Source organism: Heptranchias perlo, unplaced genomic scaffold (genome assembly GCF_035084215.1).
Source record: "Heptranchias perlo isolate sHepPer1 unplaced genomic scaffold, sHepPer1.hap1 HAP1_SCAFFOLD_44, whole genome shotgun sequence".
Taxonomy (NCBI): domain Eukaryota; kingdom Metazoa; phylum Chordata; class Chondrichthyes; order Hexanchiformes; family Hexanchidae; genus Heptranchias; species Heptranchias perlo.
The window spans coordinates 5,198,039-5,216,777 of NW_027139453.1; the positions used below are offsets into that span (position 1 = coordinate 5,198,039).

At 45.2% G+C, this 18,739-nt stretch overlaps 1 long non-coding RNA gene across 9 annotated transcripts in view; it reads left to right on the forward strand.

Annotated features, from left to right (window-relative positions):
* LOC137312864 (uncharacterized) overlaps positions 1-18,739 on the forward strand; it is a 1,008,715-nt gene that overhangs the window by 98,474 nt on the left and 891,502 nt on the right. For all 9 annotated transcript variants that reach the window (XR_010960861.1, XR_010960858.1, XR_010960866.1 and 6 more), the window contains one exon: positions 15,864-16,029. This is a non-coding gene — a long non-coding RNA (uncharacterized lncRNA). The remainder of the gene's footprint in view (positions 1-15,863; positions 16,030-18,739) is intronic.

Genomic DNA, 18,739 nt, shown 5'->3' on the forward strand with positions numbered 1-18,739 from the left:
CATTTGTTATGTTCTTATGTTCTTTCTCTCTCATCTGTTTATCCAGATTCCCCTTAAATGCATCTTTGCGATTCTTCTCGAGTACACTTCGTGGGCGCGAGTTTCACATTCTCACCAGTCTCTGGTTTAAGACGTTTTTACTGAATTCATTATTCGATTCAATTCGATTTATTAGTGTCGATCTGATAATAATGGCCCTTGGTTCGAGTCTCCCCTTCAAGTGGAAACATCTTCTTCAGGTATAACCTATCAAACACATCATTAATCTTAAAATCCTCTATCACGTCCCTCCTAAGTCTTCTCTTTTCTAGAGAAAAAAGCCCCAGCTTGTTCTCTCTTTCCTGACACGTGGAACCTCTCAGTTCTATGATATTGTTTCAGAAAACTGTCCTGGATGCATTCTGGAAATGTATTGTCTTTGTGTCTCAGTCTATGTGAAGATTAAAATCTCCCTCCATAACTCCTTTGCCTGAGTTACATGCTCCTCTGATCAGCGTATTTCTGTGTAGGGTCAATACTTCCTGTTTGAAGTATTTGTTTCATTAATTTAAAGCTTTTCATGCCCCAGTTCATCTCATTTGGTTGTGATCTCCAGTGTGATCGAGCCGTCTATGGGTTCAGGCTCAGAACAGCAACTTGATTCTCTGATCCGGGACTGACAGCACACCCATTTTAAACAGACACAGAATGATCCGGGACTGACAGTACACCCATTTTAAACAGACACAGAATGATCCGGGACTGACAGCAAACGCCTTTTAAAAAGACATGTTAATTTGTGAGCATTTCAGATTCGGGGAAGGTTAGAACGGATTAACTGTGGACATTTGACATCGTATTTGACAAATTGTACACAGCCTTGTTGAGACGTGACTATATAGGTCAATGGATTGTAACACATGCGGCATATATGGGTTTTCGGAAGGTATTTGATAACATGGCTCACAGGAGGAGTCAGCCGTTTGGTCTCAGAGGAAATGTCGCCGCCCGGATGGAAGGTCGATAATGTGTTTGGTTTTCTCCATTGTTGTTCACAGACCGAACACTGCGATCACTGAGTTCTTGATCAAGTCTGACGGTTACCAACTGGTCCAGTTCACGAAATTCTACCGGGACAGACTGGAACAGGAAGTTGAAGAAGGGGTGGACGGAGTAAGCTTGTTGTCAACTTACGAGAGGCATTTCAGTGGACAAGAACATCGGGTAAGTGGGAGGGACACGGGATGAGTTTGGATTATTTAAACATCACAAAACTAACAAGATATCAGAGCGTAGAATCAGAGAAAGTAACAGAAGAGAAACAGACCAAACTGGAAAGAAATGGATCAAAGTGTAATTGTTGTGAATCTGAAACAATGAAAGGAAGAGGTGAAAATACCCAACGGATCGGTCAGTATCTGGACAAAGGACAGGGTAACGGTTCAGGTATAATTCTAGTGTGGACTGAAAACAAAGTGAAACTATTTTAGTGGAACTGGGAAAAAGGACAGAACGGAGGCGACAAACGGGAGTTAGATGGAATTTCATGCGTTGACTTACCTGGAATCTACTTCAGGATATTAAGGAATTGAGAGATGACAAAACATATCTGCGGAGTAAATGAGAGACATTTCAAGAACAAAAATGTTAAAATGGTTAAAATGTGCAAGACTCGAACAGGGAAACTAATCAAACAAACTGTGGAGAGCGCGAAACCGAGGCCGTGCAGGGTTTTGTTCTCCCCCAGTTATCACCGGGGGTTTATTCGACCTTCAGCGGACTCACAATCCGGGCAGTGGAACTTGCGGTGGAGCGTCACTCCCCGGGAGAGCACTTTAGGAAATTGTAGGCAATCAGCCCATAATATTCTGTCAATTACTTTTAATGGAATCGATGTGAAAATGTGGCAGGGTGTGTAATGGACGGTCGATCTGACACCACCTGCTGAAGGTGGAAATCAAGGCAACCGAGTCATCGAATCATAGAAAATAGGAGCAGGCGTAGGCCTTTCGGCCCTTCGAGCCTGCCTTACCATTCAATATGATCATGGCTGATCCTCTGTCTCAATATCATATTCCCTCTTGTGAAGTTCTTGCAATCCGCTTTTATGTTTCTTGCAAGTTCACACTCATACTCTATTTTTCCCTCTTAATCAATCTCTTGGCTCTTTTTTGCTCAATTCTAAACAGCTCCCATTCCTCAGGCTTGCTACATTTTCTGGCAAATTTCTATGACTCCTCTTTGGATCTCATCCTATCCATAATTTCTTTTGTTTGCCATGTTTGGGACTCGTTTCGTTTTGTCTTTTTGTGCCAGATTGGAATGTATAACTGTTGCAATTCATGCATTTTTGTTGAAATGTCAGCCATTGCCTATCCACCGTCATGCCTTTTAATGAAGGTTCCAAATCTATCATAGCCAACTCACTCCTCATACCTTCCTCGTTTCCTTTGTTTAGATTCAGTACCCTAGTTTCGGATTGCACGACTTCACTTTCTATCTTAATGAAGAATTCTATCATGTTACGGTCACTCTTCCTGAAAGCACCCCGCACAACAAGGTTATGAATTAACCGCTTCTCAATGCTCAATACCCAATCTTGGATAGCCTGTTCCCAAATTAGCTCCTCAACATACTGGTCTAAAATATCATCTCGGACACACTCCACAATGTAATGCTAAGTCACCCATGATTCAGTGGGTATTGAAGGATATGGCGTAAATACGTCAATAGGGGGTTGAGGGATATGAGAGGTAGTTGTGGATTGAGGGATTTTTGTGAATGCGGGTCGGTGGGCTTCAGTGATATGGGGAGAAGGTATGTCGGTGGGGATTGAGGGATATGGGTAGAATGTTTGTAGGTGCGGTAGACGGATATGGTGAGAGGGTGGTTAAGTGGTAATTAATGGTTATAGTGAGAAGGTGGTTGGGTGTGTTTGAATGATCTGCTGAGATGGTGCTTTTGTGGGATACGGAAGGAAGGTATTTTGGTGGGGATTGAGGACTATGCTGAGAAGCTGGGTTGGTGGGATTGAGGATTATGGGGTTAAGGTGCATGGATGTTGATTGAGGGATCTGGGAATGTGGTTAGTTGGGATTGACTGACATGGTTAGAAGTTGGTAGATGGGATTGAGGGATATGTTGGGAAGGTGTGTTGGTGGGGATTGAGGGATGTTGTGAGAATGTGGGCAGGTGGGGTTGAGTGTTACGGGGAGAGTTGTGTAGCTGTGATTTGAGTGTTATTGGGAGTTGGTTAGGTTGTACTGAGGGATATGGTGAGAATTTGGGTATCTGGGGTTTGAGGGATATGGTGAGAATTTGTGTCGGTGGGATTGAGGAATAAGGAGAGAATGTGGGTAGGTTAGGATTGAGGGATATGAGGGGATGATTTGTAGTTGGGAATTGAGGGATTTTGTGTGAAGGTGGGATGGTGTGGTTGAGTGACATGGGGAGAAGGTGTGTCGGTTGGGATTGAGGAATATGTGGAGAAGGTGGTAGGTGGGGTGGATGGATATGGTGAGGAGTTGGTTAGGTGTGATTGTGGGAAATATTAATCAAGGTGGTTGGTTATGATTGAGAGATATTGTGAGAAGGTGGTTCGGTGGGTTAGAGTGATCTTGGGAGAAGGATGGTAAGAGGGAGTGCGAGATATGGGCAGAAGTTGGGTAGCCGTGTGTCAGTTATATGTGGAGAAGGTGATTAGGTGCAGTTTGAGTGAAATGTGGAGAATGTGTGCAGGTGGGTATTGATGGATATTGTGTAAATGTGTGTAGGTGGGGTTGAGTGATGTTGGGAGAAATTCGGTCGGTGGGGTTGATGGATATGGTGAGAAGGTGGTAAGTTTTGTTGAGGGATATTGGTTGAAGGTTGGGTGATTGTATTGAGTGAAAATGGTAGAAGATCGGTCGGTGGGAATCTCTCTCTCTTTCCCTGTCCCCCTCCCTATACCACTCACTCTCTCTCTCTGTCTCACCCTCATCGCTCTCTGCTCGTGCTCTCCCTCTGCTCGCTATCTCACCCCTTCCTCTCTCCCTCTCTCTCTCACGGCCTCTATCTCTGTTTCTGTCGCACTCTCCTCGCTCTTTACTCGCTCTCACCCTCTACTCCATGTCTCTCCCCCTTTCTCTCTCTCTCTCTCTCTGTCTCTGACTCATCCCCATCTCTCATTATTTCTCTTCCGTTTCTCTGTCTCCAATGTTTCTTTCTCTTTCTGTCTGATTCTCCATCTGTCTGTCTCTTTCTTTCTCCCTCAACCCCAATATCTCTCTGTCCGTATTTTTCAGATACTCACAGTCTGTCTTCCTGTCTCTCTGTCACTCCCCCGCCTCGTCATTGCCTCTCTCGGTGTCTCTCTGCCTCTGCACTGTGTCATCCTCTTTCGTTCTACACTCTCTCCCCTCACTCTCTCCCTCCACTCTCCATCTCTCTCCCTCACCACCTCTAGTCTCCACCTCTCTCAGTCACTAACTCTCTCCCTTTCTATATATCTCACCATCAATTTCAAGCTTCCCTTTTACTCGTTCTCTTTCTCACTGCCACGACACTCTGTGTCACTACACTCTGTGCACTACAGTCTGTGCCACTACACTCTCTGTCCCATCCCCATCTCTCTGTCTCTCTCTCTGTCTCTCGCCCTGTACTGTGTAACTCTGTCCCTTTATCTCCCTCTCACTTTCTCCCTCTGAATATTTCCCTCTGATTCTCTCTTTTCCAGGCACTCACCCTCCACTTTCTTTCTCTGTCCCTTTCTTTCCCCGTCTCTCTATAACTACCCTCCTCTCTCTGTCTCTACTCGCACTCTCTCTCTCTGTCTTCCTCCATCTACACTCATTGATCCATCTCAGTCTCTCCCTCTCCTTCTTCCTCCATCCGCCCTCTCTCTCTGTCTGTTTCTCCCTCTGTTTGTGTCTTTCATTCTTTCTCCCCCACCATCTCTCTGTCTCTATAATTCTGTCTCTCTCGCTATGTCTCTCTCTCTCTCTGCTGATTCTCTGCCTTTCTATCACGATCTCTCTGTCTCCTTCTCCACCGTTATCACTCTCCCCCCCCCCCCCCCAGCTCCATTCGTCTCTCTCTCTCTCTCTTTCTCCGTCTCTTTCTGCGTCTCTCTCTCTTTCCCTCAGCTATCTCTCCCCCTATCCTCGTCTCTCCCTCTATCCTCTTCTCTCACTCTCTGTCTGTCTCCCTTTCGGCCTCTCCTACTTCTCTCTATTTCTTGCTCTCTCCTCTCTTTTTCAATCTCTCTTTGTCACCTCTCTGTCTCTCTCGTTCACTCTCTCGAACTATATGTCGATGTCTTCATTTTTCTCTCTCACTCCCTCTCCCCATTTCTCAACCTTTTTGCTTCTGTCTCTGTTCCTCTTGCCGCTTTCTCTGTCTCTCTTTGATCTGTCACTGCTGGTCACCAGCGCCGCCTGCTGAAGATTGGGGTGGGTGATGACATTGACCAGGAACGTCGGAACAGGGGTAAGCCATTTGATCCATCGAGCCTGTTACGCCATTCACTGGGATCATGGCGGATCTCTGACTGAACTTCATTCACCCGCCTTAAATCCAATATTAACAGGGTTAACAAAAATCTAACAACCTCAGATTTAAAATTATCAATTGAGCTAACATCAACTTCCGTTTGCAGAAGAGAGTTCCAAACATCTCCCACCCTTTGCGTGTAGAAGTGTTTCATAACTTCACTCCTGAAAGTTCTGGCTCTATTTTTTGTTCTCAGACCCCGAGTGCTGGACTCCCCAACCAGCGGATCTAGTTTCTCTCTTTCTACCCTATCATTTCACCTTAATATCTTGAAAACTTCGAACAAATTTCCCCTTAATCTTCTAAATTCCAGAGAATGCAACCCTAGTTTGTGAAATCTCACTTCATTATTTAACCCTTGAAGTCCACTTCTCATTCTAGTTAATACAAAGTCCAAACTGAATTTTAACAGCTCGGTAAGTTTTAATGACTGCCAAACAAGTAAAGATTAACTTTTATAAACGAGGACTCTCATGTTGCACTTTAGTTTATTAGTTTTTGGTTATTGAAGAACAATTCAAATTACAACATTATTTTTTAAACATTTTCCTTCTGTCTCATGAATTTAATTCAAATATTTCTTTGGTTTTTGATTTTAAAAAAAAATTAGAATGCCATACAGCATGCTAACTTTAAAGGAATTAAGTCTGCTTGATTGTTTGAGCAATGCAGCCTGATTCTATGGGCAGGTATTCTCGTCCTTTCCGATTTTTGTGGTCGTGTCTTCTCCTCGCACACCTTTCCAGCTGCGCAGCAAATCACGCTGCTCAGAGGCTGGGTTGATAGAGCACAATTTTTGTAAAGTTCAAATTCAAGCAATTCATCGCCACAGAGCCTACAGTCAGTATTTTTGTTAATTTAATTCGCAGTAGCTGCAGTGAGCGTTGCCTCGCCGCTCGTAGCGATTTCTGGCCCAATGTCTCCTGACGCTGTGCCAATTTCCTGACCAGGTCAATCATTTCCCCTCAATTCCATCAGCTTCAACTTTAGCAAACAGCCTCTTCTGAGGCACTTTATCGAATGCCTTTTGGAAGTCCATTGAAACGAACTCCATAGACATCCCCCTGTCCATGACTTCAGTCACCTCTTCAAAACAAAATCCATGCTGGTTCTTCCTGATCAGCTGAAAATGTTCAATGTGTTCAGTCACTATCCTTAATTAGAGACTCGAGTAATTTCTCGAAAACAGGTATTTGGCGAACTGGTCCAAAATTCCCTGGTTTCCTTCTGTCACCTTTCTTAATTAGTGGAGTGACATGTGCTGTTTTCAAATTTAATAAATGTTCAGGCACCGTTCGGCGATTAACTAATCTGCCCCATTACTCATTATTAATTCCAATATGGCCCGCCCCCTTGTTGGTCCTCGGATATATTGTTGCAGAAATCTTTCCTGTACCTACTCAAGAAATTCGTTACCTTTCTGACATGAGCTCGTCTGTTCATCCCAATCTATAAGAAAGATAAAATATATCCCCTTTGCAAACACACTGCTTGTCTAATCTCCGCATTTATACATTCTGCCGCTTCACAGCTGCTGCAAGAGGGTCCATACACAACTCCCACTTTGGTCTTAATTACTTTTCTATTTCCTAATTCTTCCAATAAAGTTTCCACTGCCTGCTTACCTATCGTTGTATCCTCCCTAATCAATGAAGTATTTTCATCCTTAATCACTCAGGATACTCCTCCCCCTCCACCAGTTCTCCTATCCTCCCGAGAGACATTAAAACCTGCTGTGTTCAGTTCCCATTCCTGATTGTTGTGCAGACATGCCTCAGTCATGGCTACCATTTCGGACCCTGTCGGTTGAATTTGTGCCCGCATTTCATTCAATTCGTTGCTTTTGCTCCATGCGTTTGTATAAAGAACTCTTATTTGGGCCACACACCCTACCCATATTGTAAAATTGTATTTCTCACACTTTCCTTGTTTCTCCCTCCCGATTTAATTACTTTACATCTTTCAATTTTTCCTTTACCTTCAGTGCTTAAAGCAAAATTTCTGACGATAGTCTCTTCCCTTTTGTTCTCGAATTGTTATTTATATTACTTTCCAACTGAGCCCTACACCCCATTTACTCGTTTAAAGCCAGATTTATCCTTCGCGCTGGGATCCTGGCCCCCGCCCGGGTCAGGTGGAGCCGCTCCCAACGGTACAGTTCCATCCTGTCTTATTACAGGTGCCAGTGTCCCACGAAATGGAACCACTCCTTCATCCATGTGTTCTCCTCCCAAATCTGCTTATCCCTCCGACTATTTGCACCTGGCTCAGGTAATAATCCAGAGATTATAACCCCGAGTGCATTTTTTTTAAATTTTGCTCCTGATATTCTCAGTGTCTGTACTGTGAACTCCTCTCTCATGGCTGGACTGTGATCCACTCTCTCAGTGTCTAGACTCTGATCGCCTCTCTCAGTGTCTGGACTGTGATCGCCTCTCTCACTATATGGACTGTGATCCCCTCTCACTGTTTGGACTGTTTACTCCTTTCTCAATGTCTGGTTTGATCTCAATTCTCAGTGTCTGGACTGCGATCGACTTTCTCTGTGTCTGCACGATGGTGGGCCTCGGAATGATGCCCCCACCACCATGATACAACTGCCACACTCAGCACTCACCTGTGAATGAACTGCTCGAGTAACAGAACACAAGTGAGAGACAGAACCTTCCGGTGTGAACAGAAAGATTCTTGTAATAAGAGGGCTCACCAACAGAGACACTGTCACGGAATTAATGCTTTGGAATATGAGGCATGGGAAATACCAACCACCTGATTTTAAACTGTTCCCAGGACAGGTATAAAATGGGTCAGATATAGAGTAAAGCACCCTCTACAATGTCACATCAAGCACTCCTGGGGCAGGTGAAGTTGGGGTTCGTAACAGATTACTGCAGTCTTCCATGAAACCGTCCCAGGGCAGGTCCAACAACGGATAGATACAGAGTAAAGCTCCTTTAACACTGTCCCATCAAACACTCCCGGGGGAGTTACAACACAGGTTAGATACAGAGTAAAAGTCCCTCTGCACTCTCCCATGCTCTGTGTGTGGGTCTCAATCCCACACCAGGTGATATCTACGAACGGAGACCGGGATGGAGCCTGGGCCTTTCCCAGAGATCAATGCCTTCCCCCATTCTCGGTCATTCTCCCTTCCTTCTATGTCTGCTCCACTCTCTCAATCCGATTGATGTTAAGATACAAATTGCTGTTTTTGTCGAAATTCTTCCTGGAACAAATCCATTGAAGCAGCAACAAGTGGCTATTGTTTAGCTGCCAATAGCTCACAGGCATTTCCAAAACATTTCCTTCTGTATCTATTTACTTATCCCTCCTATCTTTCTCGATATTCTGTTCCTCAAACTCCATATCTTTCGCTGTCTGTCTCTGTCTGTCTCTCTTGTGTTCTCTCTCTCTCTCCCTCTACTCTCTCTTTCTCCCTCTGCTCTCTCTCTTTCTCTTACCCCCTACATACACTGTACGGCACAGAAACAAGCCATTCGTCCCAAAGAGTCCATGCCGTTGCTCATGCTGCAGATGATCCTCCTTTCACCCTTCTTCATCGAACCCAATCAACATATCCTTCTATTCCCTTTTTCCCTCGTGTGTTTATCTCGCTTAATCTTAGCAGCATCTTTACTCGTCGCCTCAACTCACTTGTGGTAGCGAGTTGCTCACTCTCACCACTCCTTGGGTAAAGGAGTTTCTCCTGAATTAATATTGGATTTATCAGTGACCAGCTTCGATTTGTAACCCCTTGGTCTGCTCTCACTCGCGGATGACATCATTTTCTCTCCGTCGACCCTATCGAACCTATCATTAAACTTAAAGTTTTCTATTAAGTCACTCCTCAGTCTTTTCTTTTCAAGCTTGTTCTCCGTTTCGTGACAGTTATATCCTCCCCGTTCTATGTTATTGTTTCAGTAAACTGTCCGAGATGCACTATAACGCAGACAATGGGAAAATTGAAATCTCCGATTATGACTGCTTTGCCTTAGCTGCAGGCTCCTCTGATCTCCGTATTTCTATGGGGGCTCAATTCTTCCTGTTTGAAGTATTTGTTTCATTAATTGAAAGCTTTTCATGCCCCAGTTCCCCTCAGTGGGTTGTGATCTCCAGTGTGATCGAGCCGTCGACGGTTTCAGGCTCTGAACAGTAACTTGAGTCTGTGATCCAGGACTGACAGCACACCCCTTTAAAACAGACACAGGATGATCCTGGACTGACAGCACACCCCTCATAAACAGTCACATAATGATGCGGGACTGACAGCACATCCCAGTAAAACAGACACAGAATGATCCTGGACTGACAGCTCACCCCTTTTAAACAGACACAGAATGATCCGGGACTGACAGCACCAACATGAAAATGCTTCTCCGATGCTCTGTTCTGAGTGGATTTCCTTCCAAACTTTGCATTTATAATTCGCTCGCAGTCTAAAATTAAGAGTGGAAACTGCGCTCTTAATAAAAAGAACGTTCATGGTCCTTACAGGGATCAAACCTGAGCCCATTGTGGCATTAATATCACGCTCTCACCACCTGAGCTCATCGTCACTCTCTCTGTTTGTCTTCCCTGTTTTTTTTTCTCTCTCTGATTTATTTTTTCTCTCTCTGGCCCTCTGTCGGTCTCTCTCCTTATCCCCCTTGTCTTTCTCTGTCTTCCCCTCTGTCTCTGTTTCTCTTCTTGTGCTCAACTTCTCTCTCTCTTACCCTGTCTCATCCCCTCTCACTCTGTCTCTCCTTCTCACCTTAATCTCCAGATGTTTCTCTCTCTGTCCTGCTCTCTCTCTGACTATACTCGTTCTGTCTCTCTATAAACTCTCCCTCTTTCTTCAGCTCTATATTCTTTCTTCAGCTCTCCTCTCTGTGATAAAAAAATAATTGGCCAAAGATCTCGGGTAAATTTGAAAACATTTTTTCACTGAGGTTTATTATGATTTGGAATGCATTTCCTGAAAGAGCGGTGGAACCACATTCCACAGGCTCTTTTTGAAGGCAAGTGGGCATCTCATTGAAGAAGACTAGTTTTCAGGGTTATGGGGCAAAATCTGGGGTGTAGGACTAAATTGGGGAGTTCTTTCAAAGAACCAGCACAGGCATGACGGGCCCAATATATGCTAAGTTTCCAGAAAAACTTAGACTGTACAGCTGAGAAACAGGCCATTCGGCACAATAGATACATGCCGGGGTTTATGTTCCACACGAGCTTCCCACCACCCTTCTTCATCTCACCCCATCAACATATCATATTCCTTTCTCATCTCATTGAAACAAATGGTATTCTGAGGGGACTTGACAGGATAGATGGTCACACCACTGACTGGCGAATCTAGAACATTGGGGAATATTCAATCCCCATTCCCCAGATAAGGGGTCGGCCATTTATGACTGAGATGAGCGCACTCGGTTTAACATCTCATTCAAATGACGAAACTTCAAAGAGTACAGCCCTCCCTCAGTACTGACCATCCAACACTGCAACACTCCCTCAGTACTGACCTTCCGACAGTGCAGCACTCCCTCAGTACTGACCCTCCGACAGTGCAGCACTCCCACTTTACTGACCCTCCGAAAGTGCAACACTCCCTCATTACTGATTCTTCGACCGTGCGGCGCTTCCTCAGTATTGCTCCTCTGACAGTGCAGCATTCCCTCAGTACTGACCCTCTGAGCGTGCGGCGCTCCCACAGTACTGGCATAGGAAATTGTCGACCTGGATTAAGATGCTCAAGTCTCTGGTGTGTGTGGAGCCCGAGCGCAGGACCTTCTTACTATGAGGCCAGATGCTGCCTTCTGAGCCTCGGCTCATAATGACCATGTCAGGTTATTGCTTGACGAGTCTGTTGGACAGATCTCCCAGCTTTGGCACCAGTTCCCATTCGTTAGTGAGAAGGACTTTGCAGGCCCGTCTGGGCTCGGTGCGCCTGTCTGATACCGAGGCCATATTTCAGAGGGCAGTTACGTCAACCAGGTTAGTGTGGGAGCTGTTTCAGAGTTTGATGGAAAGCTTGAGTATCAGGAACAAAATAGCTCTTTTTACCACTTCAGAAACTGGAATACTCCTGGGAGTGATTCTGAGTCTCCAAACTCACATTAATTAGGGGAGTACGTTCTGAACTCTTGAGAAGGTGGGTAGATGGGACTGAGGGATAAGGGGAGAAGGTTGGTAGGTGAGAGGGAGGAATATGGGCAGACGATGGATAGGTGAGATTCAGGAAAATGGGTAGAAAGTGGGTAGGTTGGAATTAGTGATATGGGTTAAGGTTGCTAGTTGGGGATTGAGGGATATGTTTGGAAGGTGGGATTGAGGGTTATTTAGAGACGGTGGGTAGGTCGGGTTTAGCGATTTGAAGAGAAGGTTTCCAGTTGGCGATGAAGGGATATGAGGAGAAGGCAGGCAGGTGGTGTTTAGTGATATGAGGAGAAGGTGGGCAGTTGTGGATTGAGGGATATCGTGAGAAGGTGCATTTTAAGTAGCGTCAAAAAGGAGGAGAGTGAATCAGAGGCAGGAAATTCCAGAGTTTATGGACCAGGCAGCTGAAGACTCGGCCGACAATGGTGCAGTGCAGGAAATCGGGGATGCGCGGTGGACCAGAATGGGAGGAGCGCAGAGATCTCAGTGGGGGACGATGGGGTTGTAGTCTTGTTGGAGGTTACAGAGATAGGGGGGAGCGATGGCCGTGGAAGGTTTTGAACACAACGATGAGAATTTTCAAATCGAGGCGTTGCCGGACCGTGAGCCAATGCGAACACAGGGGGTGATGATTGAACAAAACTTTGTGCGAATTAGGATACGGGCAGCTGAGTTTTGGATGAGCTGAAGTTAATGAAGGGTGGATGATGGAAGTTGGCAGAAGAGCATTGGAATAGTCCAGTCTCGAAGTAACTAAGGCACGGATAAGGGTTTCAGCAATAGATGAGAAGAGGCAGGAGCGGAGACGGGCGAATTACAGAGATGGAAGTAGGCGGACTTGGTGATGGAGAGAATATGTGGTCGTAATCTCAGCTCAGGTTCCAATCGGACGTCAAGGATTGTGAATGGTATATTTCAGCATCAGACGGTGTCAAGGGAGAGGGATGGAGTCGGTGGGTTCTGCCTGTGACGGGTGGACATGACGTGGACTGGCAGTGATAAACCCCATGGTACAATAACCAGACTCAGGACTGACCTGTGGGGCATCTGCCGGTGGAACACGGATCCATGCGGGAGGCAAAAAATTCCGACCTGATCAGAGAGAGATTTACAATAACAGGGCGGAGCAAAATAAAACACTGTCACGGTGTTTAACGCTTAGGAATGTGAGGCATGAGGAATATCAACCACCTCAGTCTAAACTGTTCAAACGTTGGAATCAGCACGGGTTAGATACAGAGTACAGCCCCTCTACCCTCTCCCATCAAACACTCCCATGGCAGGTCCAGCACGAGTTAGATACAGAGTAAAGCTCCCTCTACACTGTCCCATCAAACACTCCCAGGGCAGGTACAGCACGGGTTAGATACAGAGTGAAAACCCCTCCTGAGTGTCCCGTCAACTACTTCCAGGATAGGTGCAGCACCGGTTCGATACAGATTAACTCCCCCTCGACACTGTCCCATCAAAAACTCACAAGACAGGTACAGAACGGATTAGATAAGGAGTGAAAACCCCTCCAGAGTGTCCCGTCAAATACTCCCAGGGCAGGTCGAGCACAAGTTAGACAGAGAGTTACGCTCCATCTACACTATCCCTTCAAACACTCTCACGGCATGAATAACAGAGTTTGGATACAGAGTAAAGCTCCCTCTACACTCCCCCATTCTCTGTGTGTGGGTGTCAGTCACACACCGGGTGAGATCTACCAACAGAGACTGGGATGAAGCCTGGGCCTTCCCCACAGATCATTGTCATCCCCCATTTTCGGTGATTCCAACGCCCTGTGATGCTGTGATCCTGATTGTTTCTCTCTCTCTCTCGATCTCTCTCTCTCTACTCTCTCTCTCCCCGACCAGTCTCTGTCACTCGCTCTGTCCCAATCTCTCACACTCTCCGTCCGTCTCTCCCCTGTTTCACTCTCTGTCTGTTTCTCACCCTCTCTCTGTCCCTCTGTCGGTCTCTCTCACTCTCCTGAGGTCGTTCTCTGCCTTCCCCATTGTCTCTTTACCTTCTTGTGTTCTCCTGATCTTCCTCTTGTCTCTGTCTCATCCTCTCTTCCCCTCTATCCCTCTACCCACTCTGTCTTCTTCTATTCTCTCTTTTTCTCTCTTTCTCACCCCATCTCCTCTCTCTATCTCTGTCTCTCGTACACTCTCTGTCTGTACTGTCTCTGTCTCCTTCTACTCTCTGTCTCTCGATCTCTCTTCCACACCTTACTCTCCTGTATCTCCCACTCTCTCTGTCTGTACCCTCTCTGTCTCCTTCTACTCTGTCTTTCTCACGCAATCTACTCTCTCTCTCTCTCTCTCTCTCCCGCGCCTCTGTGAGATAAAATTAATTGGCAATATATCTCGATGGGAAATGAAGAAACATTTTTTCAGCGTGATTTGATATGATATGGAATGCAATACCTAAAAGAGCGGTGGAACCACATTCCATAGGCACTTTCAAAAGGCAATTGAACATGTCATTGAGGAGGAATAATTTGCAGGGTGATGGGGAAATCGCTGGGGTGCAGGACTAAATTGGGCAGTTCTTTCAAAAAGCTAGCACAGGCATGACGGGCCGAATGTAGGCTAAGATTCCAGAATTACGTGGACTGCACAGCTCAGAAACAGGCCACACAGCCCAATAGGTCCATGCCGGTGCTGAAGCTCTCAACGACCCCTCGCTTATCCTTCTCCATCTAACCCCATCAACATGTCCATCTATTCCTCTGCCATCACATTGAGACATAAAATAGAACATAAGATTCTGAGGGGACTTGACAGGATAGATCCGGAGAGATTGTTTCCCTTGGCTGTCGAGTCGAGAACAAGGGGAAATAGTCTTCAGATAAGGGGTCAGCCATGTAAGACTGAGATGAGGAGGAATTTATTCACTCAGAGGGATGTGAATCCTTGGAATTCTCGACCCAGAGGACAGAGGATTCTGAGTCATTGAATATATTCAAGGCTGGAATTGATAGAATTTTGGGCTCGAGGGGATTCAAGGGATTTGGGGATCGGGCGGGAAATTGGAGTTGAGGTAGAAGATGAAGCATGATCTGATTGAATGGTGGAGCAGGATCGAGGGGCTGGATGGCGTACACCTGCTCCCACTTTATATGTTCTTATGTTCTTTCTCTCTCATCTGTTTATCCAGATTCCCCTTAAACGCATCTTTGCGATCCTTCTCAACTGCACTTCGTGGAAGCGAGTTTTACATTCTCACCAGTCACTGGGTTAAGAAGTTTTTACTGAATTCATTATTCGATTCAATTCGATTTATTGGTGACTAACTTATAATAATGGCCCTTGGTTCTGGTCTCCCCTTCAAGTTGAAACATCTTATCCAGGTCTAACCTATCAAACAGATCATTGATTTAAAACCTCTATCACGTAACTCCCTAGTCTTCTCTTTTCGAGAGAAAAGAGCCCCAGCTTTTTCTCTCTTTCCTGACATGTGTAACCTCTCAGTTCTATGATATTGTTTCAGAAAACTGTCCTGGATGCATTCTAGAAATGTATTGCCTTTGTGTCTCAGTCTATGTGAAAATTAATATCTCCCATCATAACTGCTTTGCCTTAGCTACATGCTCCTCTGATCTCCGTATTTCTGTGTCGGGTCAATACTTCCTGTTTGAAGAAATTTTTCATTAATTGAAAGCTTTTCATGCTCCAGTTCGTTTCAGTTGGTTGTGATCTCCAGTGTGATCGAGCCGTCTCTGGGTTCAGCTCTGAACAGCAACTTGATTCTCTGATCCGGGACTGACAGCACAACCCTTTAAAAACGACACAGAATGATCCGGGACTGACAGTACACGCCTTTCAAACAGACACAGAATGATCAGCGACTGACAGTACACCCCTTTTAAACAGACACAGAATGATCAGCGACTGACAGTACACCCCTTTGACACAGACACTGAATGATCCGGGACTGACAGCACACCCCTTTTAAAAAGACACGTAATTAGTGAGCATTTCAGATTCGGGGAAGTTTAGAACGGATTAACTGTAGACATTTGAAATTGTATTTGACAAATTTGACTTAGCTTTTGTTGTGACGTGACTATATCGGTCAATGGATTTTCACACATGCGGCATATATGGGTTTTCAGAAGTTATTTGATAACGTGGCTCACAGGAGGCTTCAGCCGTTTGGTGTCAGAGGAATTGCAGCCGCCTGGATGGAAGGTCGATAATGTGTTTAGTTTACTCCATTGTTGTTCACAGACCGAACACTGCGATCACTGAGCTCTTGATCAAGTCTGACGGTTACCAACTGGTCCAGTTCACGAAATTCTACCGGGACAGATTGGAACAGGAAGTTGAAGAAGGGGTGGACGGAGTCAGCTTGTTGTCAACATACGAGAGGCATTTCAGTGGACAAGAACATCGGGTAAGTGGGAGGGGAACAGGATGAGTTTGGATTATTTAAACATCACAAAACTAACAGGGTATCAGATCTTTGGATCATAGAAGGTAACAGAAGAGATGCAGACCAAACTGGAAAGAAATGGTTCAAACTGCAATTATTGTGAATCTGAAACAATGAAAGGAAGAGGTGAAAATACCCAGCGGATCGGTCAGTATCTGGACAAAGGACAGGGTAACGGTTCAGGTATAACTCTAGTGTGGACTGAAAAAAAGTGAAACAGTTTTAGTGGAACTGGGAAAAGGACAGAACGGAGGCGACAAACGGGAGTTAGATGGAATTTCATGAGTTGACTGACCTGGAATCTACTTCAGGATATTAAGGAATTGAGAGATGACAAAAATATCTGCGGAGTAAATGAGAGACATTTCAAGAACAAAAATTTTAAAATGGTCAAAATGTGTAAGACCCGAACAGGGAAACTAATCAAACAAACTGTGGAGAGCGCGAAACCGAGGCCGTGCAGGGTTTGTTCTCCCCCATTAAACACCGGGGGTTAATTCGACCTTCAGCGGACTCACAATCCGGCAGTGGAACTTGCGGTGGAGCGTCACTCCCCGGGAGAGCATTTTAGGAAATTGCAGGCAATCAGCCCATAATATTCTGTCAATTATTTTCAATGGAATCGAAGTTAAAATGTGGCAGGGTGTGTAATGGACGGTCGATCTGACACCATCTGCTGAAGGTGGAAATCTAGGCAACCGAGTCACAGAATCATAGATAACAGGAGCAGGAGTAGGCCATTCGGCCCTTCAAGCCTGCTCCACCATTCAATATGATCATGGCTGATCCTGTATCTCAATATCATGTTCCCTCTTGTGAAGTTCTTACAACCCGCTTTTATGTTCCTTGCAAGTTCACACACATACTCTATTTTTCCCTCTTAATCAACCTCTTGGCTCGTTTTTGCTCAATTCCAAACAGCTCCCAATCCTCAGGCTTGCTACATTTTCTGGCAAATTTTTATGACTCCTCTTTGGGTCTCATCCTATCCATAATTTCTTTTGTTTGCCGTGTTTGGACCTCGTTTCCTTTTGTCTTTTTGTGCCAGATTGGAATGTATAACTGTTGCAATTCATGCATTCGTTCTTTAAATGTCAGCCATTGCCGATTCACCGTCATGCCTTTTAATGAAGGTTCCCAATCTATCATAGCCAACTCACTCCTCATAACTTCCTAGTTTCCTTTGTTTAGATTTAGTACCCGAGTTTCGGATTGCACGACTTCACTTTCTATCTTAATGAATAATTTTATCATGTTCCGGTCACTCTTCCCGGAAGCATCCCGCACGACAAGGTTATTAATTAACCGCTTCTCAATGCACAATACCCAATCTTGGATAGCCTGTTCCCAAATTAGCTCCTCAACATACTGGTCTAAAATATCATCTCGGACACACTCCATAATTTAATGCTCCAAAGTAATATTGCTAATTTGGTTTGGCCAGTATATATGTAAATTAAAGTCACCCATGATGAAGTGGGAATTGAAGGATATGGCGGATATACGTCAATAGGGGGTTCAGGGATAAGGGAGGTAGTTGTGGATTGAGGGATTTTTGTGCATGCGGGTCGGTGGGATTCAGTGATATTGGGAGAAGGTGTGTAGGTGGGGATTGAGGGATATGGGTAGAATGTTTGTAGGTGCGGTTGACGGATATGGTGAGAGGGTGGTTGAGTGGTAATTAATGGATATTGTGAGAAGGTGGTTGGGTGTATTTGAATGATCTGCTGAGATGGTGCGTTTGTGGGATACGGAAGGAAGGTGATTAGGTGGGTATTGAGGACTATGCTGAGAAGTTGGATTTGTGGGATTGAGGGATATGGGGTTAAGGTGCATGGATGTTGATTGAGGGATCTCGGAATGTGGTTAGTTGGGATTGACTGACATGGTGAGAAGTTGTGTAGATGGGATTGAGGGATATGTTGGGATGGTGTGTTGGTGGGGATTGAGTGATGTTGTGAGAATGTGGGCAGTTGGGGTTGAGTGTTACGGGGAGAGTTGTGTCGCTGTGATTTGAGTGTTATTGGGAGTTGGTTAGGTTGTACTGAGGGATATGGTGAGAATTTGGGTATCTGGGGTTTGAGGGATAGGATGAGAAGGTGTGTCGGTGGGATTGAGGAATAAGGAGAGAATGTGGGTAGGTTGTGATTTAGGGATATGGGAGTAAGATAGGTCGGTGGGCAATGAGGGATATGGGGGGAAGATTGGTCGTTGGGAATTGTTGGATTTTGTATGACGGTGGTTAGGTGTGGTTGAGTGTTATGTGGAGAAGGTGTTTCGGTGGGGATTGAGGAATATGGGGAGAAAGTGGTAGTTGTGGTGGACGGATATGGTGAGGAGATGGTTAAGTGTGATTGTGGGAAATATGAATAAAGGGGGTAGGTTATGATTGAGAGATATTGTGAGAAACTGGTTAGGTGGTTTACAGTGATCTTGGGAGAAGGATGTAGGAAAGAATGCGGGCTATGGAGAGAAGTTGGGTAGCCGTGTGTCAGGTATATGTGGAGAAGGTGATTAGGTGGAGTTTGAGGGAAATGTGGAGAATGTGAGTTGGTGGGTATTGATGGATATTGTGTGAATGTGTGTTGGTGGGGTTGAGTGATGTGGGCTGAAATTCGGTAGGTGGGGTTGATGGATATGGTGAGAAGGTGATACGTTTTGTTGAGGGATA